We start from the raw sequence: 23181 nt of genomic DNA, 5'->3' as shown, positions 1-23181 counted from the left end.
ATTTTATTTTATTTTCGTCTTCACTATGTTTAGAAAGATATTTCCATTCAACTCGATATCGAAAAATCAAACTTTTGCTATAAATTCAGATAAAAAGTTGAAAATAGGTTCCAACATGCACACAGGTGTTCAAACCTTAACGACGAAATTAATTTTCGTATTATGTGGCACTGCCACGTAACATAACTCGATGAAACTTGGGCCAAGAGTAGAAAGAACTACTACAGTATAGTATTTAGTATATAATATATAATATATATACAATATATATATATACTACAGTATCGGCGAGCTGTCCTTTTGTGTCTTAAACGCCTGCTAATCCGGGCCATGACATTTTTATCGACGCCTACTTGGATTTAGGGTATGCAGGTCGCCCTTCCTCTCTACTACCACCGGGAGTCCGCTTCCGTCAACTGCTGCGTTCTCTTTCTCTCCACTTTCCAAAAATTTTCTTGACAGCTGGGGGTACAGCACCGCCTTGGCTCCGCCCCCCTCCCCCCACACCTGTCTGCTCCGTGACCTTTGTCAGCTTCCCAAAGATGGTACCCCTTCTCTCGTTTATCGTCGGGCATTTGGTACTCTATGCGCACAAATGAAGAATGCCACAATTGGCCGGCCGCGGTGGTCTAGCGGTTCTAGGCGCTCAGTCCGGAACCGCGCGACTGCTACGGTCGCAGGTTCGAATCCTGCCTCGGGCATGGATGTGTGTGATGTCCTTAGGTTAGTTAGGTTTAAGTAGTTGTAAGTTCTAGGAGACTGATGACCACAGATGTTAAGTCCCATAGTGCTCAGAGCCATTTGAACCATTTTTGATGCCACAATTATTTACACTGACGGCTCAAAAACATCATTTGGTGTTACGAGTGCCTGTAATGTTGGCGACACCCCTAATAGATTTCGGCTTCCCGACCAGTGTTCGGTTTTTACTGCGGAACCTTACGTTGTTCTCCAGGCTGTCCAATACATCCGTCGCCATCAGCGGATACAGTATATTATACAGGGTGATTCAAAAAGAATACCACAACTTTAAAAATGTGTATTTAATGAAAGAAACATAATATAACCTTCTGTTATACATCATTACAAAGAGTATTTAAAAAGGTTTTTTTTTCACTCAAAAACAAGTTCAGAGATGTTCAATATGGCCCCCTCCAGACACTCGAGCAATATCAACCTGATACTCCAACTCGTTCCACACTCTCTGTAGCATATCAGGCATAACAGTTTGGATAGCTGCTGTTATTTCTCGTTTCAAATCATCAATGGTGGCTGGGAGAGGTGGCCGAAACACCATATCCTTAACATATCCCCATAAGAAAAAATCGCAGGGGGTAAGATCAGGGCTTCTTGGAGGCCAGTGATGAAGTGCTCTGTCACGGGCTGCCTGGCGGCCGATCCATCGCCTTGGGTAGTTGACGTTTAGGTAGTTACGGATAAGGTTTTATAACTAACCTTTTTCGTAGGACTCTCCATACAGTTGATTGTGGAATTTGCAGCTCTCTGCTAGCTCTGCGAGTTGATTTTCCTGGGCTGCGAACAAATGCTTGCTGGATGCGTGCTACATTTTCATCACTCGTTCTCGGCCGTCCAGAACTTTTCCCTTTGCACAAACACCCATTCTCTGTAAACTGTTTATACCAACGTTTAATACACCACCTATCAGGAGGTTTAACACCATACTTCGTTCGAAATGCACGCTGAACAACTGTCGTCGATTCACTTCTGCCGTACTCAATAACACAAAAAGCTTTCTGTTGAGCGGTCGCCATCTTAGCATCAACTGACGCTGACGCCTAGTCAACAGCGCCTCAAGCGAACAAATGTACAACTAAATGAAACTTTATAGCTCCCTTAATTCGCCGACAGATAGTGCTTAGCTCTGCCTTTTGTCGTTGCAGAGTTTTAAATTCCTAAAGTTGTGGTATTCTTTTTGAATCACCCTGTATACTCAGATTCGCTCAGCTGTCTCCTCAGTCTCCAAGCTCTTTGGCCTGTCGACCCTCTGGCCCACCGGATTCAGAACTGCCTCAACTTGCTCCACTTGGGGAGCGTCTCTGTGGCATTCCTCTGGGTCCCAGGACACGTTGGTATCTGTGGAAACGAGGCAGCCGATATAACGGCCAAGGCTGCAGTCTCTCTTCTTCAGGCTACTGTTCGCGTGATTCCCTTCGCCGATCTAAAGAGTGTTTTATGTCGTCGTGTTGCTCTTTTATGGCACGCACATTGGTCTACACTTCCCAATAATAAATTGTGGGACGTGAAAGCTCTTCCCTGTGCTTGGGCCTCTTCCTCCCGAATTCGTCGTCGGGAGGAGGTAATTTTAACTAGACTCCGGATAGGCCACTGTCTTTTTAGTCACCGAGGCCTTTTAAGTGGCGAACCTCCCCCGCTTTGTCCCCACTGCTTTCAGTTGTGGATGGTGAGACCCCTTTTACTTCAGTGTCCCTGTTTTACCCCACTACGCGCCCGTTTACAGCTGTCGCCTGATATATCTTCCATTTTAGCAGATGACAAGCGCTCAGCCGATCGCGTCCTCGAGTTTATCACTATCAGTGGGATGACGTCGGTCATTTGAAGCCCCTTCTATAGTTGTTTTCTAAGCTTTCTTTCTGTTTTTTAGTTTCCCCATTTTTTGAGTTTCGCTCCCATTGTTGCTGATTTCTATTTTTTTTTTTTTTTACGCTTCCCTAAGCCACAGAACGGGCGCTAATGACTGTAGCAGTTTTGCGCCCTAAAACCATAACAAAAAAAGTGTAGTATACTGTATAGAAAGAAATCCCGATGACACCAACTGAACGTGACTTTTATTCAAAGACAGTAATTACTCTGAAGTCACCGCGATTCATGACTGTCCCGTGGGTATTTAAAAAGGCGGGACATTATTCTTAATATGGTGTGCGAATACCGCGGACGAGAGCGCATGATGTTCAAGGTGCTCAAACGCTGGCCACAACGTAGCTCACGAGTTGTTGTGGGAGGGCGTCCCAACCAGCGCGGTGCAACTGCTGTACGGTCGTTGGTGCGTGTACACGTGCCGCAACACGTCTCCCCAGCGCATTACATACGTGATCGGTGGGATTTAAGTCTGGGGAACGGGCAGGCCAAGTCATTCGTCGAATATCGTTTCGTTTCAAGACCTGCGTAATTTCATCTCAAATCATACAGGTCATGTCAACTCGTGTTTATGGAGTTCTCTGGAAAAAATATGTATTAGACCTCCATATCATGAGTGTTAAAAAATAAATTATTTTCGTTTTATCTTAATTTTTGTAAATGGCGCTAATGAATGTTTTGTAAATAACTCTTAAAACAGTAGAGAACAAAAAAAAACTAATAAACCAAAAGTACTGGAGACCTAACAGATGTTTTGCGTTAAATTTCCCTTTTAAGGTTGAAATTTAGTAGACACCTGCCCAGTTATGGGCTTCCTTTAACTTGTTGTTGTTGTTGTGGTCTTCAGACCAGAGAAAGGTTTGATGCACTTCTCCGTGCTACTCTATCCTGTGCAAGCTTCTTCATCTTCCAGTACCTACTGCAATCTACATACTTCTGACTCTGTTTAGTGTATTCATCTCTTGGTCTCCCTCTTCGATTTTTACCCTCCAGGCTGCCCTCCAATACTCAATTGGTGATCCCTTGATGCCTCAGAATATGTCCTAGCAACCGATCCCTTCTTCTAGTCAAGTTGTGCCACAAATTTCTCTTCTCTCCAATTCTATTCAATACCTCCTCATTAGTTATGCGATCTACCCATCTAATCTTCAGCATTCTTTTGTAGCACCACATTTCGAAAGCTTCTATTCTCTTCTTGTCTAAACTATTCATCGTCCACGTTTCACTTCCACACATGGCTACCATCCATACAAATACTTTCAGAAACGACTTCCTGACACTTAAATCTGTACTCGATGTTAACAAATTTCTGTTCTTCAGAAACGCTTTCTTCGCCATTACCAGTCTACATTTTATATCCTCTCTACTTCGATCATCATCAGTTAATTTGCTCCCCTAATAGCAAAACTCATTTACTACTTTAAGCGTCTCATTTCCTAATCTAATTTCCGCAGCATCACCCGATTTAATTCGACTACATTCCATTATCCTCGTTTTGCTTTTGCTTTAACTTACAAATTTGTTTTTCCACTTAAAATTTTGTTTCTAGTTTGGAAAGTCACTGAACGCTATGTTTTCTATCTTATTACCAGATACTACTAATGTAATTACAAACAGTATCTTCTCTGCTCCAGTTGTCTGTATTATGTAAATATATATTACTAAAAAGGTAAAAAATTGCATTTTTACGAGTTTTTACAAATTATTTACTCGAAAACCCCCATCCGAAAACTTCTGAGAATTACACAAAATATTGTTTGGTTGATAGGTTGTAATCAGTGGGCTATATTTTTCTGTTAAAAATTTTTCAACTTTCTGCATATTTCGCATCACTGTATTTCTAGTGTAAAATCCGCATATTGGCAATACTGCTTCCAGCGCTCTTCTGTTTATAACAAACTAGTGAGAACTTGCACATAAACCACTCTGCATCGAGTTTTGTGTTTGGCGTGAACTTTTTGTTACATACAATGTCAGTGAGGAAATAAAAGTAGTGAAAGAGTGAGGTGCGTGGACTATGAAAAAGACACAAGAAGGTGGTTTTTAAGAAAAGTGAAAAACACGTCACAGTTATTGGAAATCTGTCACAGTTGTTGGAAATCTGTCAGAGGTATTGCAGAAATATCTTGATCCTCAAGTAACGGTATTAGCATCACATCCATTGTGCAGGAATTGCTACACTCACTACAAGAAGAAATTTGTGACAACCACCTGAACGATCACCATCATCCGAATGTGAAACTGAAGAAGATAGTGTGGACGCATATATTCATAGGTGTGCAGCTGTTAATGCGTTGAATGTCAGCATTTCTGCTGTAGCCGCTACTAAATCCCCCTTTAAACGTCCGGGAAAGGTACGAAGCACAATAAGAAAACAGTATGTAAAATGAACAGTGGCAGAAGTTGAAACAAGTTTTACAAGAGCAACATCTTCAAAACTTTGTAAAGTGTATAATGTAAATGCACTTAGTGCAGAACCTGAAGATAGTGATATGAGCACGAAATGTGATGTGGGATTTTGAAACCTAAATGCTGCTATCTCAGCAGCCGCCTACACAGAGAAGGTACTGTTACTGGTACTCATACCACGTAGCTACTCTAAGCAACAGATGCAGATATACATACCCACTTCCCCACCTTATTTGATTTCAAAAGCTCGTAAAATAAAGAATGAGAAAGGTATTTGGGCATGCCCAGATTCATACTGTGGGCATCCGTTGCAAGATAATACGCTTACTGTTGCTCTTGAATATTTCCTAAGTGATGACAGAGATTGCAGCAGGGAAGTCCTAACCAGGCTGATGTTATCTCTGATAGTGGAAATGGCGAAAAAGTTAAAAAGGTAAAAAAAAAAAATATGACAAGATCAATAAGAGAAGCGTATGTCCCAATGAAAACAGAGAACCTGAATTTAAACATTGGTCTCACAAAATTCTACACCTTTTGACCAATATGGGTAAAACGAAAGCCAGTGACTTAAATATGCACATGTATTTATTGCACTAATTTAAAACTTGTTTGTTTCGCCATAAGCAGCGACACAGAAAAGAACTACACAGAAATGGCACACGATACGCAACATGCAACGCTGTCTGTGAGACGATCTTGTCAACATAAACTCGTTGACGTGTTGCGCTAAGAGATGATGTCACTTTAGTACTTGAGCCATGCTCGTGACAGTATTCTGCAAAATCGGGACAAAACTGGGTCTTGTCGGGATTTCGGAACAAGAAGTTCTTAACTCTGACGGTCCCGATATATCGGGACAGATGGATAATCTATATACACTGCGTCTTTAGAACGTTTGATATCATATGAATAAATGAAGCTTACGTGTAAAAAACACTATATTAAAATATTTTAATGTTGAACCACTTGTACGTAATACTGGTTTTAAATCAGTTTCTTGAACGAAAAACACCTGATTACAATATATTTGTTTCTTTTTCCCTAAAGCTCCGTGCGGGAGGGGGGGAGGGGGGGAGGGGGGGTTCTTGGTTATGGGCGCCCACGATCACAATCATTCTACTTTTTCATCCCTGGTTTCTTTTAATGGGACACTTTTTGCTCCTTTCATGTCTACGGTCACATTGCTCAACATGTCACAAAATACAGGCGTTTGGTCGGCATTATCAGTCTGATGAAAAGGGTATGGCTGGCTTCCGGAACCGGATGAAACACTACTTGAAGTTGATCAGTTTCTCCTTGAAATCTGCTGGCATTCTGTGTGCTGTGTAGTAGTTCGTCGGAGAAAAAGACCAGTTCTCTGCATAAACCGACGACACCAACAAATACTCGCATAGAATTCTCCTTATCGCACATTTAAGACTCTTGCGATTTCCAAGGCCTTCAGTTGGATTATTTCTTGTGAGATAGGTATCCCATCTTTCCTCTTATCTTGCACGTAGGAAAGGATCTCAGCTTTGGGTTCCGGATATTTGCCACATTTCGGCCCCTGAATGATTTTCTCGTTGATACCGCCTTCTTACATTTTTCTTCTGAAGCAACCCTGTCTATGCTTTTTTCCAGCCTCCCGGTTGATAGTTGTTTTGACATGGCGCTCAACTGTAAATTTGAAACTTACATTAACACTGCATCAAATTCTTCATCCTGGTAATATTTTTCGCTCTAAGAATATGGAACTGAAACTGGACTGTAAGATAGTGACTCAATGCTGTTAAACCTACACAATATTAACGCAATAAAATACCGGCAAAAGTTTGTACTGTTGCGTAGTAATAATAAAATACCTTGCTATCAGTTTCGGTTATAGACGTTAGCTGTATTATCGCAAATGAGCATAATTATTTTACAGCAAGGGTATGTAAAACGCAACTAGCAGATATAAGCCGCACTCTAACCGTCTGGGGATAAATAGGGGGTAAAAAGTGCAGCTTATTTTCGATGCTTGTTCTCGAATGGCAGACGCGTATATGAAGGGATTAAGATCCTCCCTTGTGAGGGTCAGACGTGGTCGTGTTGCACCTGCCCTCACGTTCCCATGTGGTTCAACATCGGGCCACTGTCACATGCGTATGCCCCAGAAATCTGTACACAGTACGATTCGACCAGACATGGAGGCACACAATGAGACTATTTTCAAACTTTCTCAGATGACTAAAACGCCGGCCGCGGTGGTCTCGCGGTTCTAGGCGCGCAGTCCGGAACCGTGCGACTGCTACGGTCGCAGGTTCGAATCCTGCCTCGGGCATGGATGTGTGTGATGTCCTTAGGTTAGTTAGGTTTAAGTAGTTCTAAGTTCTAGGGGACTGATGACCACAGCAGATGTGTCCCATAGTGCTCAGAGCCATTTGAACCATTTTTGACTAAAACGGTGTTCAAATGTTTTTGAATTCGTTAGGGACGAAACTGCTGAGGTCATCGGTCCCTAGACTTACACACTACTTTAACTAACTTATGCTAAGAACAACACACACACCATGCCCAGGGGAGGACTCGAACCTCCGGCGGGAGGGGCCGCACAGTCCGTGGCATGGCGCCTCAAACCGCGCGGCCACAAGAGAACGGTGTCTCACACATATACTTGGCAGTAGTTACAAACTACGGCGTGCACACACTCAGCATGTAAAAGTCACTACAGATATTCAGCCTTAGGTTATGACATGTTCGATATGTCTGCCCTAATTGGCGATGTGGCGCAGACGAATAACGAAATTCTGATGACCTGCCGAAGTGTTGGAGCATCGATGCTGTCGATGTCCTCCTGAATTGTTGTTTGCATCGCAGAAATGGTTTTGGGGTTATTGCTGTGCACCCTACCTTTAACAAAGGCCCACAAAAGGAATCGCATGTGTTCAGATCCGGGGAATATGGCGGCCAATCGAGGCCCATGCCAGTGGCCCCTGTGTACCCCACAGCAGAATGCGGTCCCCAGATTGCTCCTTAAGGACATCAAACAGTCCCCTGCTTCGATGAAGTCGAGAGCCGTCTTGCATGAACCACATCTTGTCGAAATCAGGGTCACTTTGGATAATGGGGAAGAAATTATCTTCCAAAACCTTTACGTACCGTTTGTGTGTCTCTGTGCCATCATGGAATATCGCACCGATTATTCTATGACTGGACATTGCACACCACACTGTCACCTGTAGAGAGTGAAGAGACTACTCGATCGCGAAATACGGATTCTCAGTCCCCCACATCCGCCACTTTTGATTATTGACGAGCAGATCCAAATGAAAGTGGGCTTTGTCACTAAACAAAACCTTATTGCGCATACTAATTCTCATCAAGGCCCGTGGCCAACCGTGCAGTTTGAACGTTCTAACGCAAACCATTCAGAAATTATGACGATGTTATTTCATACAAATCAAAAATTGTAATCCTGTATATTAAAATTAAAATGTAAATTAAAATTCCAATATATCTTAAGTTTGGTTTAAATAATTTGTAGAAAGTTAAATGGGTTCAAATCTTTTTCTACAATAGCTATCTTTCTCCTAATAATTTGTAGAAAGTTAAATGGGTTCAAATCTTTTTCTACAATAGCTATCTTTCTCCTACTACAATCTTCTATTTAAATTTACGTCTTATATGAAATCAAGTCAGGACTTCTTCAGCACATCAAACATCCCAAGTTCCTCAAGTGAAACTCAAATTTAATTAACATCTTTCATTCCACTGAAATGCTTTAGTTTCCTTGACTGATCCAAAACTTCTTTCAAATTATTTTTTCAACAGTAAACTTGTAACTAAAGCTTAATTTCTGCTACAGTCTAATGTATGCGACGCCATAAATCAATTTGTGTTTATACATGATAATGTGGTTGTACAGTTTTTGACGCTAATAAACTCCTCCATGATGAACAACATCTGTTGTCGCTTATAAGGTGATTATTTATAAATACTTTGGAATTGTGACGTTAGACCGTTCCAAGGATATTACGAGTAATACACTTCACAGTAGAACATCATTCTTATAGTAAAACTTGAAGACATGATACATCGCCTTTCCACAAGTGAGGCATGTTTATGCAGTGATACATAGTACAAAGTGACGAATGCTAGCCGCCTTCCAATGTAAATGTGGCTTCTATGCCTAGAGCCTCTCAAGAGATGTTCGGCTCGCCTTCGATCCAGCTCTTTTCATTTAAGCAGAGACGCTGCATCTTTAAGAGAACTGAAAGCTGTCGGGAAAGAAAGTAATTCGGAAAAAATTGATTATGGCCTGTAGTAAGGGAACAATACCGGTATTTGCCTAAACTGAAAATAGTAAACCACAGTAACGCATTTTCAGAGTTGGCAGTCAGTGGAAAATTTGGAAAAGGCTGACTGTCGTGCAGTATTTCCAAATAGAATAAAATGCTTCTCAACAAAAATGGAATTCTCATATTGGATGTTTTTTCCTTTAATTGTGGGTGTTTTGTCATGTAAAAGCGCATGAATGCATGCATATTTTAAGATTTAATAGTGCACACAATTCGTGGCTTCCGTTAATATAGTATTGCAAGAGAGTAAATACATTTTGGAGGAAAGGGGAGAATGTAGGTCGCAGTCGGCTCGGCCAAATTTAAGCAGCCCGCTGAAAAAAATCTGCAATTGTTGTTTACAATCAGCACGACAGTATAATTTATGTTCCTAAGAGGAAGGAACTAACCAGTATTATGATTTAGAAGCAAAATTTGACCAGTTTTATGTGAAATGACTCGATATCTTTTCTCAGCGTATATTAGTGCTTCTTTTGAAATACTGTGCTACAGTGCACTAACATAGCTTTGATGAAAAATATTTTCAGAACTTGCTGGCGAACCGTTGGAAACAGCAGTTATCTAGATTCACACAAGCATAAGGAATCTCTAGTTCTAGAAAAATATGACAGGTCTAAATATTTGTCTAATTCCGTAATTGTCACAGGTCCTGGGTTGTGACTTCCATGGAACTGGTTCAAAATGGCTCTGAGCACTATGGGACGTAACTTCTGAGGTCATCAGTCCCCTAGAACTTAGAACTACTTAAACATAACTAACCTAAGGACATCACACACATCCATGCCCGAGGCAGGATTCGAACCTGCGACCGTATCGGTCGCGCGGTTCCAGACTGTAGCGCCTAGAACCACTCGGCCACCCCGGCCGGCTCCATGGAACTGACTGATGGCATCATTGAATTTTCCCAAATTGAAGAATTCCCATTCATTATGGAGGTAATTCGTTGGTGTGTTTTTTTCTTAATTTTCTAGTATTTCAGCAAGTTCACTAACGGCAAATCGACACTTTTTAAGAAATTTAATTGCTCTTTTGACCTCGTCAACAGTTTTCTGTACTGAATTTCGTATTGCATGTTGCACAACGAGGTTTAAAGAATGTGCAAAGAGTGGAACATGTGGAAATTTCAGAAAAATGACAGCTCATTTCGTGTTTGAAATTACTATGACAGTGAGTCATATTAGAATTGGTGGTAAAAGTCGTTGCTCAGTTTGAAATATTTTCTGCAACGTTTCTATCTTCAGACTGGAGGCAATGAAGAGGGTATTACTTTGAGTGTTCTCGTTTATAAAACGTTCGTGGACACTAAAGTTATTTGTAATTGCACACTTGTCATTGTCTTTTCAGCTATGAAATAATTTTTAATTTTTCAAATAACGTTTTTCGAACATGTAATTATAGTTTGGTTATATTTATGACTTTTTGAATGTTGTGTATCTAATGGTCTAATTTCATTTAATACGATAACAGTGGGAAAGTTGTAACATGCAAAGAAAACTTTCAAGGCTGGAAATGTCACAATTAATAAAATGTTCCAGGCTATGATGCCATGGTCGAATAGCTTTAACAACTAAACCCAACGTTTCGTCCCCATCTGCGGAGCATGGGCCCCTTAAAATTTGGGGATCAGGCAGTGAAAACTGCCAACAAGGAACTGAATATATGATTCTGGTATGTGGATGACACGTTTGTTTTGTGGAGGTGTGGCAGAGAAGAACTAGGTCGTTTTCACAAACATCTCAACGGGATCAATCCAAAAATTTAGTTTACCGTGAAGAAGGAAACAGGAGAAAGATTAAATTTTCTTTATTTGATAGTTTTCAAGAAAGAAAATGGTAGCTTAGTCCACATAATTTACTGAAAACCCACACATGCAGACCGTTACCAATGCTGGGATTCGAACTACCATCCACAGCAAAAGCAAAGTATCATAATAAGATTGACAGATAGAGCAAGGAACATCTGCGAAGCAGAGATGCTTGACGCAGAATTAAAACATTTCACTAATGTATTGCTCAAGAATATTGTTATTCATCTGCTGAAGTAAAAAGAGTGTTACCCACTGCACAAAAATCATAGCAATGTGCAAGCGCCTGTGAAATCCAATGTTTTCCTGCATTTTATTAAGGAAGTCCATGACTGCACAGGAAAAATCTTGAAAAATCGAACATTACCTTAATCTACATACCTACGTGGAAGATAAAAGATCACCTAAAATAGGCCAAAGATACTCGCCAACCACCGGAAAAATCAGGAATTTACAGGATTCTGTGTAGTTGTGGGGATGTGTACATTGGTACTACAAAGGAAAATGGGCAAATAAACGACTAGAAGAGCACAATGGCAGTTGTAGAAAGGGTGGGGCAAGGATTGGGCAGGGGGGAGAGGACTGACAGATCAGCTGTTGCGGAACATGCTTTGCAGTGTAATAGGATGACTGGAGCGGGTGATGTGGTCGGGGTTGTAGGGCATGACTGGGTAGAAGAAGGTGGCTGTTTTTAGCAATCTTCCTGTTTATTGTTGGTTCTTCCAATACATTTTACGGTAGCCCAGCCCCACCGCTCGTGTCGTGGTGGAGACGTGCTGATGCATGCAGCCCGAGGAACTCGACGCCGTGCTCGATCAGTGGCTGTGCAGGCAGTAGGAGGTTAGCAGCACGAGGCCTGGCCCAGCTCGCCTTCTGCAGATGCGGCGGCTCGTGGCGACGCCGGGAGTCGCCGGTGCAGCAGCAGGCAATGCCCTCCCCCGGCTGGTCCTCGAGGACAGCGTCACTGATGACGACGATGTCACAGCGACCGGACACCCAGTCGGTCGAACCGATGCCGATGCCCAACTCTGCTGCCCTTAAATCAGGGCTTAACAACTGGCCGGTTTTGAGCACGAGTACTCGCGTCTGCTCAGGCACGTGCTCGCGAGCAGCTGCAAGGTCGCGGAGTGGGGAGGGAGGGGAAATGCGCGCGCACGTTTGAATAGGGCCGCAGCGTGCCTATTGAATTCGCGCCGACTGTGTAACGTTTAAAGTACTACGATCAGCTCGTAACAGTCACTTCGCTGGTTAAGAGTCATGTGAAGTCGCCGTTGTGTAACCCCAACCATGCTTTCGCAGTTCAACCCCCATTGGGAGGAATTGTATCTGTTTACTGAAAAAGATGGTGTTGCAAAATGATTAGTATGTCACAAAACGCTGAATTCTTTTACGAAATTTAATTTGCAGCGACATATGTCGTACCACGCGAAAAACTACGGACGTGGAAAATGTGATGGACCAGATCATGCACAGGAAGTTATTAAACTTAAAAGGAAGCTATCCGAAGAAGATCTGGACGACGAAGAAAAATCAACTGAGGCAGCTCTCAGAGTGGGTTACAAAATTGGTTTGCTTTTAGCAAAATCCCTGCGCCCCTTAACTGATGGCGATTTAATAAAAGAATGTTTGGTAGCTGCAGCGGAACATTTGTGTCCATCTCAAGTTGAACAGTTTCTGATTGTGCCATTATCTAACATGACCATTATGCGTCGCATACAGGACATGGCAGACGACGTCCAGAGCCAGTTTGCAAATATCTGTAAAGATTTTATGGCGTATTCTCTAGCTCTGGACGAAAGTGTTGATATCACTGGAACAGCGCAGCTTGCCATATTTATTAGAGGTGTTAATAGAGATCTTCAGGTGAGGGAGGAGCTCCTCGATGTAGTAGCCATGAAGAACACTACTACCGGAGGTGATATTTTAAGTGGTGTTGAAGAAAGTGTTGAAAATATAGGATTGTCGTGGAATTATTTAGTTTCAGTGTCTACAGATGGTAGAGGCATACACTAACCTAATAAAATTATGAGGCACGTGTACATTCTCCTTTATTTGTTTCATTTGTCGCAGTAATAATTCGTGAGTGATATCCCTGCAGGTGGCCGAGGATTTTCATCGACTGGCGGCAGCTGTTGTGTACCCCACGTGACTCTCCCCACTCTCCGCTCTGGTCCGGTAGTGGGGGTAGCGTGTTCGCGCTGCTCCGTGCTCGCGCCTTGCAACTCACAGCTTGCTCCGCGAGCACGTATGTTGTGAAGCCCTGCCTTAAATAGTGCAGACCGCTGCTGAATTCGCCGGTTACGCGGCGCGGTGTTTATTAGAACGTTCTCGATGAGTTGGCTAATGCAACCGCGCCACACGTGGCCAACGCCTGCGTAATTCTGCTAATGCAGCGTTCTGGCTGTTGATGGCTGCCGCGCATGTACACACATACCGACGCTCGTTGTAAAACTGTGTCACCTGCATAACGCGCCGGCCAGCCTTCGTCCACCGTCTGCTATGAGGCTGGCGCATCGCGCACTGAAACACACTAAATCACAATTTCGCACCATATTTCCTAAAAATAACCCCTTGTCCTCTACAGCAGCGGGGAGACCGCCACATTTATTTTGCTAGGACTCGAGTACTAGCAGCCACAAGTAGATATCATGAAAGGCTACACAGAGAAGCCATAGAGACTGTAAAAAACCTCAGGGATTTCAATAGGAAGGAGTAGGGGGTGAGGCTGAATGATATGTGGATTCCGGTGCTGAAGAAGTTGTGTCCCAGTCTTCTGCCAGGGGGTGATAGCAACTGTGGACGACGGCAGTCGACAACGACCGACTGTGTTAAGGTATTCAAAAATGAGACGTCATGCCCCTGTGCGGAAGCACGCAATAACGGAATTTTTCTGTAGTCAGTAGAGAGCTGGGGTGTGAATAAGATACACAAACAAGACGTGTTCTCTGCACATGGGGACGAAATGTTGGGTTTCAGTCTTAAATCCATTCGACCAAGGCATTGGAGCACCATAACATTTTATTAATTGTGATTAGTAAAGATTCTTATGGGTTCTTCCAAACGAAAATAAGTTGGGGTTGAGAGAGTCACAAAAGTTAATAAAACAGAATCACGCCAAGAATCAAATGACAATGGTGAACTGAACACGAACTAAAACACACTTTGACTTCGTGTAAGCAGGACTTCATCTGAAGTGGAAGCAGATACCAGAGAGAACTAATTGCGAGAAACGATTTCTCGAATGTCTGCGTAAATATCACCAGTTGACTGAGATTTTATTTGGCTTCCTGATCCACCATTCCGGAGGTACTGCTCGACGCTTGGACTTTAGACATCTCTTCAAATTTGATGAGGAACCAGAAGAACAGGAAGTTATCTGCTGGTAGCAATGCAGTTTTCCTTTTTTCGTCCAATTTGGTAAAATGATACCACATACCGGTTCAGGCTCTTCCCGACGAAGGCAGTGTGGTTGACTTATGTTCTGCAGCGCTGGAAAACACACTATATGGAAAAATTAAAGTAACTGCTATCAAGATGCACTCTTTGAATAGTAAAATCTTAAAACGAACTCAAATGTCGAACTCTGTGTGAAGAATTTAGATGGTCAAAAACCATTCTTTTCAGAGATCAGATCAGAGCTGGTTACTCACTGGAGTGAACTAGCCCTTTTTCTTGACTCATCACTCACAAAAGTCAATAAAATCACCTTGCCTTTTTAATCCTAGGTCATTATACTTGTATTTTAATCTGATTTAGTCATGTTTTGGAAGATCATAGATAGAGAAGTAATAAGTCTATGTTATGTCCCTAGAAGTTTTTAAATTTAAATGTTCTGCATTTCATCTGCTGTAAAAATTAAAAATATTACAACAAAATCCTAAATATTTTTCATGAAATGGGTACATTTTAATAGTAACACTGATTCTAGTTACGTTTTAATAATTTTATTGGAGACAAAATAGAATATAAGAAATATAGCGTAACTGTAGTTAAGTATCTACAGTCGTCATTCGCAGTAGTGTGATTTATAAATAAAATTTGATCTATTTTACTCAAAATGGGTCACTTTCTTTTCTCAGTGCATTAGGGTCCTACATTTGAAAAAATGCACTCACAGGACACTGGCATAGCTTTCCCACCAGTTTAAGGATGCGCCGTTTCTAGGCAAAAATGCCTCAGATAAATGTTTCTCTACGATAGGAGTATTTATTATTGAGACTCGAGTTTAAGCTTTAATTACAAACAAAATGAATTACACCAACCCTTTTCTTGATTTATTCTGCCTTAGGCTACATGGAGCAAGTTTCTTTTAAGTTCAGTATATACACTAAAGAGCCAAAGCAACTGGTACACCTGCCTAATATCGTGTAGGGCCACCGCAGGCACGCAGAAAAGCGCAACACGACGTGGCATGGACTCGACAAATGTCTGAAGTAGTGCTGGAGGGAATTGACACCATGAATCCTGCAGGGCTCTCCATAAATCTGTAAGAGTACGAGGGCGTGGAGACCTCTTCTGAACAGCACGTTGCAAGGCGTCACAGATATACAAAATTGTAAGGGCTTTCATGGCCACTTGTTTACAAGGTGCCTATTAGCTTCTGTTTCCGGTTTTTCGGTCGATGTTCGTCTGATGATTTTACTGGCGTTTCGCCAGCACGACTGGCCGGCATTGTCAAAGCTTCACCCTACATTGCCGGTGGTGAACTGGAGCGAGCTCGCGGCCGCAGACTATATGTACCTGGCGCGCCAACGTCCGAGGGCTTCTCTGTTGTCATTACCGGTGCGGCTCTCCTCTTGCTACCCGCGACGGTCGTTCGCTGCAGCACGGGAAGCCAGGATGCGTTTACCTTAAGGCTTTTCTCTTTCTTGTTGAAGCTGGTTCAAATGGCTCTGAGCACTATGGGACTCAACTGCTGTGGTCATCAGTCCCCTAGAACTGAGAACTACTTAAACCTAACTAACCTAAGGACATCACACACATCCATGCCCGAGGCAGGATTCGAACCTGCGACCGTAGCGGCCGCGCGGGTCCAGACTGTAGCGCCTTTAACCACTTGGCCACCACGGCCGGCCTTGTTGAAGCTATTCTCGTGTTTTTGTATTTCTACAGCTTTTCGGAAGCTGATAGTGCTTCTCTACAGCCAGAACTTCCGTTCAAATGGTTCAAATGGCTCTGAGCACTATGCAACTTAACTTCTGAGGTCATCAGTAGCCTAGAACTTAGAACTAATTAAACGTAACTAACCTAAGGACATCACACACATCCATGCCCGAGGCAAGATTCGAACCTGCGACCGTAGCGGTCGCTCGGTTCCAGACTGTAGCGTCTAGAACCGCACGGCCACTCCCGCCGGCCAAGAACTTCCGTGTCGGCGAATTTTATTAAGTGGTCGGTCTCACTCAGTGCGTGCTCTGCCACGGCCGATTTCTCCACCTGCCCCAACCTGGAATGTCGCTTATGTTCTTTGATCCTGGTGTTGATTAATCGTCCAGTCATTCCGACAAACTTTTCCGCATGTGCATAGTATGTGGTATATTCCCGACATTGCATGTGGATCCCTTTTCTCTGAGGAGAAATGGGTACTCCATAAATTATATTAGAAGTGCAACAGAGCCAAACAGCCGGTGAAGTAAGAAATCAGAAAAATAAATGTCAGGTACGACTTTCTGCCATACATTCACAGACTGACGGACTGAATCGGCCGTATATTGAGCAAACACGGCGTACAGACGATTTTCAAACCGACAAGGAAGATCAAAGAGCCTCCTAGATCGGCAAAGGAGAAAAGGGACCCACTTGCAATGTCGGGAATATACCGCATACCATGCACATACGGAAAAGTTTATGTCGAAATGACTGGACAATCAATCAACACCAGGGTCAAAGAACATAAGCTACATTGTAGGTTGGGGCAAGTGGAGAAATCGGCCGAGGCAGAGCACGCGCTGAGTGAGACCGACCACGTAATAAAATTCGCCGACACGGAAGTTCTGGCTGTAGAGAAGCACTATCAGCTTCAGAGAAGCTGTAGAAATACAAAAACACGGGAACAGCCTCAACAAGAAAGAAGAAAGACTGAAGGTAAACGGATCCTGGCTTCCTGTATTGCAGCGAACGACCGTCGCAGTTAGCAAGAAGAGAACCGCACCGGTAATGACAGCAGAGAAGACCTCGGACGTTGGCGCGCCAGGTACATATATAGTCTGCGGCCGCGAGCTCGGCTCCAATTCACCACCGGCAATGGAGGGTGAAGCTTTGATAATGCTAGCCACTCGTCCTGGCGAAACGTCAGTAAGATCATCAGACGAACGTCGGCCGAAGAACGCGAGACAGAAGCCAATAGGCAGTTTGTCATCCAAGATATGCTCAATAATGTCAATGTCTGGGGTTTTGGTGGCCAGCGGAAGTGTTTAAGCTCAGAAACGTGTTTCTGGAGCCACTCTGTAGCAATTCTGGACGTGTGAGGTGTCGCATTGTCCTGCTGGAAATGTCCAAGTCTGTCGGAATGCACAATGGATGCTTTTGTACGTGTCACCTGTCAGAATAGTGTCTAGATGTATCAGGGGTCTCATACCAGTCCATCTGCACACGCCTACAACATTGTACAGCTTCCACTAGCTTGAACAGTCCCCTGCTGACATGCAGGCTCCACGGATTCATGAGGTTCTCTCCATACCCATGGACGTCCATCCGCTCGATACAATTTGAAACGAGACTCGTCCGACAAAGCAACGTTTTCCAGTCATCAACAGTCTGATGTCAGTGTTGACGGGCCAAGGCGAGGTGTAAAGCTTTTTGATGTAGAGTCATCAAGTGTACACGAGTGGGACTTCGGCTCCGAAATCCCATATCGATTATGTTTTGTTGAATGGTTCGCACGCTGACACTTATTGATGGGCCAGCACTGGATTCTGCAGCAATTTGCGGGAGGCATGCACTTCTGCCTTCTCTTCAGTCCTCGTTGGGACCATTCTTGCAGGATTTTTGTCCGGCCGCTGCGATGTCGGAGATTTGATGTTTTACCGCATTCCTGATATTCACGGTACACTTGTGGAATTGTTGTTTGGGAAAATCCCCACTTTGTCACAACTTCGGAGATGGTTTGTCTCATTGCTCGTGCTCCGACTATAACACGACGTTCAAACCCACTTAAATCTTGATAACCTGCCATTGCAGCAGTAACCGATCAACAGCTGCGCCAGACGCTTGTTGTCTTATATACGCGTTGCTGACCACAGTGCCGTATTCTGCCTGTTTATATATCTCTGTATTTGAATTCACAAGCCTATACCAACTTCTTTGGCGCTTCAGTGAATTTTTTGGTTTGTTACGAACTACTCATTCCAAAACAATATAGCTTGAAATATATTTGTCCAGCATTAATGCAATATTAATAGGCTATAGGCACACATAGTGGTAGCGGAAATCTAAGTTGCAGAATTTTTCAATCACCCACAACAAAGTTCTTATGATTTTTCTAAAGAAACTTTTTCTCTGTCTTGGATAAACGCATAACAGAAAGCGTGGGTTTTTTTTTAAGTAAGTTGGTTATAAGAAGCTACAACGATTGTGACCATACATTGCGATATGGATTTTATAAAGAGTGATAGCTAAAACTGGTTCTGTGGGTGCTAGACCTCGCAGCTTGTTGGAAAACGGTTTGCCTGTGACTGGCAACAGAGCAACTGACTCCGCCACTATACAGTGTTATTTCTGGGGTCTAGCACCACAGAACGAGTTTCAAATATCACTCTTTATTAAATACGTATCACACTATACTCTAACATTGGTTGTAGTTTCTTACAATTACAAAAGAGACCTTCAAACAAACCCACACTTTCTGTCATGTGTGATCCTGCACTGAGAAAAACATATTTTAGGAAAATCATAAGAACTTTTTTCGAGTTATTGAAAACTTCTCTAACTTGACATTTTCACTACACATAAATGTGCGTATAACCTATTAACATTAAATTAACGTCGAACAAATACAGCCGGCCGGGGTGGCCGTGCGGTTCTAGGCGCTACAGTCTGGAACCGCGCGACCGCTTCGGTCGCAGGTTCGAATCCTGCCTCGGGCATCGATGTGTGTGATGTCCTTAGGTTAGTTAGGTTTAAGTAGTTCTAAGTTCTAGGGGACTGATGACCTCAGAAGTTAAGTCCCATAGTACTCAGAGCCATTTGAACCATTTTTTGAACAAATACATTTCAAGGTATCAAGTTTTGAAGTGATCAGCTCATAGTGAAGACGCCGATAACCAGACAATCCTTACTACGACCTAAAATAAAAAATATATCTTGAACCTGAAAACCATATTGCTCCATATATCTCAGCACGGAATGAAACAAGGAAAATAATGATATAATTCATTTTCAGATAGACCTATTGGTTCACCTGTAATTAAAGCTTAATCTCGAGTCTCCATAGTAAAAAAAAATCTGATAACAGCTCAAGAGTCACCACACATCTCAGGTCATGACTTCCTGGAGCTGAGAACACACTCCAGACAGCTGTTAACATTTTATACACAACAGCTAAGGGATATAATCTGTTTGTACCTTCAGAGAGAAAATAAGTTAAGGCTTTCAGGGGACAGGAGCCAATTCCCAGCAAAATGACAACAAATGATTGGAAAGTATAAAGAGTAAACTCGTTCCACGTCTTTGGAAATACTATCTCGTACATGGCAAAAATGGACATACAAAAGAAAGCAGAGTGATTTGATCATGTTAACAGAACTGTATGGAGAACCTTCAGAACTAGAGTAAGAAAGGCAACGCTACCTAAGTTCTACAAAACGATTTCAGAGGCAACTATGACATTTGGAAGTGAATCTTTGCCTGTAACAAAAAGAAATAAGTAGAGAAGACAAGCATTCTGGATGTCATTCATAGGAAGCATAGCTTGGTGCACACTATCTGACAGGAGGATGTTTGCTGGCATCAAAGAAGAACAGGGAGAGAAAAGCTTAATTGAACAAATTAAGGACTGCAGGAACAACTGAATGGACTGTATCAGAAGAATGAAAGATAACAGAATACACAAAATAATGAAGGGTTATTACTCAGTGAGCCTAATATCTTTAGGAAGACCGAGGAAAAGATGGAAAGATCAATAATTTCAATCGAGAAGATGTAACAGACAAATGCATGATACATCCAGACAAAAGAAGAATACATCTCACACCAAAAATATTCTGGAATGAGATTTTCACTCTGCAGCGGAGTGTGCGCTGATATGAAATTTCCTGGCAGATTAAAACTGTGTGCCGGACCGAGACTCGAACTCGGGACCTTTGCCTTTCGCGGGAAAGTGCTCTCCCAACTGAGCTACCCAAGCACGACTCACGCCCAATCCTCACAGCTTTACTTCTGCCAGTACTTGCCCGCGAAAGGCAAAGGTCCCGAGTTCGAGTCTTGGTCCGGCACCTGCCAGGAAGTTTCATATCAGCGCACATTCCACTGCAGAGTGAAAATCTTATTCTGGAAACGTCCCCCAGGCTGTGCCTAAGCCATGTCTCCGTAATATCCTTTCTTTCAGGAGTGCTAGTTCTGCAAGTTTCGCAGCGCAGGAGAGCTTCAGCTTCTGTAAAGTTTGGAAGGTAGGAGACGAGGTACTGGCAGAAGTAAAGCTGTGAGGACGGGGGGGGGGGGGGGGGAGTCGTGCTTGGGTCGCTCAGTTGGTAAAGCACTTGCCCGCGAAAGGCAAAGGTCCTGAGTTCGAGTCTCGGTCCGGCACACAGTTTTAATCTGGCAGGAAGTTTCAAAAATTTTCTGTTTTTTTTTTTTTTAAGTAACTGTGAAGTAATAAGTTTTGAAGTTACATATAAAACGCTGATCCAGTGTAAGAGATGTCCTAAAAGAATTAATCTGGTCAGTTTACATAAATAAATAACAATATATACATACACTATTATAAATACAAAAATAATTATAGAAACACATAAATATCCAGTAAAGCTGGATAGAGAGGCACTGTGTCAAGGACGTGAGCTTCAAACTAAATCAGTGAGTGAGCGAAGAGCGCAGAGAGCAGAGTGATTCCACAACTCCATACGATTGGGATCAGCTGCCATGCACGATTGGCTGGCGTTTGGGATTGGCTAATGATCAGGATCAGCTGCCGCACGGGAGTGGCCAGCAATCGGGATCAACTGGCGCACGGGATTGGCTGGCGATTAGGATCGGCCAGTGCATAGGATCGGCTGGCAATCAGTAACGACTGTTGAACCATAAGGAAGCATCACTCTGTGATCTGCTTTGTGCAAGTGGTGATAGGAGACTACTGCTTGCAAGACTCACGTGATCACCAGCAACATATTCTCAGTGGAATGTTATGTCAAAGGGTAAGAAGTAACGATTCATTCAGTAGTATGTACACGTTTTTGGCCTCCTGAAAATTGAAATTCTCTTTTCACATCAAGATCAGAAATACAGGATGTAAACGATAACTGTTTACTGTGTAACACAGTAGTCTAGAGGAAGCCGAGATGAACAATTTGATATAGGATATTTGTCGTCTATCAACTTGCGAAACTACCTTAAATAAGCTAAAAACCACCTAAATTAGGGGGCATTCAAATCGCGCGAGATTTTCATTATTTTCTCACTATCTTCAAGCAAACTATTAATTATGTAGTTTGCATATCAGATTTGTACGTTTTCCTTGATAAACTCGAAATCGCAGCGTCTAGCGAAAACGTATTCTAGTATAAAATCAAACGATATTAAACTTCTTACAAGAAAAGGACCTATTCATTTTTTCTCTAGGGTCAATAGTATGCATGAACAGAGCGAGAGAATATTGAAAATCCCATGTGACGTGCTTTTGCTGAGGCCAATGTGAAGCAATTTCCCAAGTGTCCTATAACAAATTTTTCCCTCTCGACTTCCTCTACGGCACTTATTACTTTGTAAACTGCACTTACACACAGCACAAGGCGCAAAGTGTTTTCTGCGTTAATGCAGTACCCTGTAGAATTTATCTTCCTTCATTTTCTATTCTTTTCATTGCTACGAAAAGCTGCAAACATTAGTAATACGAGGTGTGTCAATAAAGTAATGAGACTGATGTGAAAAAAAATGTTGCTTACTGTTTTAGTCAAGTTTAGTGTTGTCTCCTTCAAAGTACTTCCCTTCTGATTGCACACAGTTTTTCGAGCGCTTCTGCCATTGATGGTAACATTTCTGGATCTCATCTTCTGTAATATGCTCCAAGACCCTCATCACAGCTTTTTGGACATCTTGTGTTGTTTGAAAATTGTGTCCCTTGACCGCCGTTTTGACTCTTAGAAATAGAAAAAAGTCGCACGGAGCGATATCTGGTGAATAAGGTGGCTGTGGTAGTACTGAAATTTGTTTTGAGGTTAAAAATTGCTGTACTGACAGAGCAGTATGTGATGGCGCATTATCGTGATGCAGAATCCAATTATCAGCAATTTTGGCACGAACATGAAGAATTCTTTTACGAAGTCTTCCTAAAATTTCTTTGTAGTAATATTGATTAACTGTTTGTCCAGGAGGCATCCACTCTTTATGATCAATTCCCTTGGAATCAAAGAAGCACACAAGCATGCATGGTCGTCCACTGCGGTCTTCATCTTCAACATTCGTTCTGCCTTCACTAAACACTTTATGCCAACGAAAAACTTGAGCTTTTGACATAACCTCCTCTCCAAAAGCCTTCTGAAGCTTACAGTAATTTGTCGTCGCGTTTTCACCCAATTTAACGAAAAACAAATGGCATACTGTTGCACAATATTGTGCGGTTCCATTTCCGTGACGAGAGACACAAACGTGTGTTAACTTATTACAGCACAACTCACGACTGAGCAGTTGCATCGGTTGTGCCACATGGACTAGAAGCAGCTTATAGACCAAGGTCAAAGATATTGTGCCTATGCAAGCCTGCAGGGTTGCCACATCTTGCAAAGAAAATCAGTCTCATTACTTTATATGCGATCTGAAGTTTTCCCTTCATATTTCCAATTTGAACAGTTTTCGGGTATCCGACTGGGTGGCGTCGTAATT

This window comes from Schistocerca nitens, chromosome 1, assembly GCF_023898315.1.
Source record: "Schistocerca nitens isolate TAMUIC-IGC-003100 chromosome 1, iqSchNite1.1, whole genome shotgun sequence".
NCBI classification, from domain to species: Eukaryota; Metazoa; Arthropoda; class Insecta; order Orthoptera; family Acrididae; genus Schistocerca; species Schistocerca nitens.
The sequence above is the reverse complement of the archived record's forward strand: the minus strand, read 5'-3'. Positions refer to the sequence as shown.